Source organism: Apodemus sylvaticus, chromosome 3 (assembly GCF_947179515.1).
Source record: "Apodemus sylvaticus chromosome 3, mApoSyl1.1, whole genome shotgun sequence".
Classification (NCBI taxonomy): domain Eukaryota; kingdom Metazoa; phylum Chordata; class Mammalia; order Rodentia; family Muridae; genus Apodemus; species Apodemus sylvaticus.
The window spans coordinates 145,701,442-145,702,508 of record NC_067474.1 but is presented as its reverse complement, the minus strand read 5'-3'; the positions used below and the strand labels follow the sequence as shown (position 1 = coordinate 145,702,508).

Below are 1,067 nucleotides of genomic sequence, written 5' to 3'. Positions count from 1 at the left end.
CTGCAATGTAGCTTTTAAAAAATATTTTAAGCTGGTCATGGTGGCACATGCCTTTAATCCCAGCACTCAGGAGGCAGAAGCAGGCGAATCTCTGTGAGCCCTAGGTCAGCCTGGTTTACGGAGTGAGTTCTAGGACAATCAGGGCTGTTGCACAGACAAACACTGTCTCAGAAAATCTAATATATGTATTATATCTATCTACCTACCTACCTACCTACCTTTTTTTTTTTTTTAATAGAAATGCTTTATTCAACAGTTGCAGGTCATTTCGTGGGCTAAGTGGTGGATATCCAGGACCCAGTGGCCAAGGTCAGCGCAACCTCCGAGCTTCTCTTTCTGACTCCAAGAGGGTGAGCACGTCACCCTCTCGAACGGGGCCTTTGACGTTTCGGATGATAGAACGGCTGGTGTCATCCATGAATTCCACTCACACCTGCGTGCACTGTCCCTGGGAACCGGTCCTGCCCAGCACTTTGGTTACCCTAGCCAGCTTGATGGGCTGCACGCGACTCGTGTCCATGATGGCAGCGATCTGGCGGAGAGCCTACCTTTTTTTTTTTATACAGGGTTTCTCTTCATAGCCCTGACTGTCCTGGAGCTCACTATGTGGATCAGACTATCCTCAAATACCTGCTCTGCCTCCCAGATTCTGAGATTAAATACATGTGCTACCAAGCCTGAACCCCCCTTTTTAAAAAAATTTATATATATTTGGGTTTTTTGCCTACTTATAATGTCTATGTCCACTTGCAGGCCTGTTGCCTGAGGAGGCAGAAGCGGTCACTGGATTCCCTGGGATTAGAGATATAGAGATGATTGTTAGCACCCACGAAGGTGCTGGGAATTGAACCTGGGTCTCTTAGAAGAACAGCCAGGGCTCTTAATCCACTGAGCCATCTCTCCAGTCACTCTCTCTTCTTTTTTTTAAATGGGCCTTTGTTCTATTGCTCAGGCTGGTCTCAAGCAGATTATGTAGCCCAGAATAGTGTAAATCTTTGAATCCACCTGCCTCTGCCTCCCAAGTGCTGGGATTATGGGCATGTGCCACCACACCTGGCTCCTCTAAC

General features: G+C 47.3%; 1 pseudogene; it reads right to left on the bottom strand.

Moving 5' to 3' along the window:
• Positions 1-219: 219 nt before the first annotated feature.
• Positions 220-539, bottom strand: LOC127681385 (40S ribosomal protein S28-like; annotated as a pseudogene).
• Between the last annotated feature and the right edge of the window lie 528 nt (positions 540-1,067).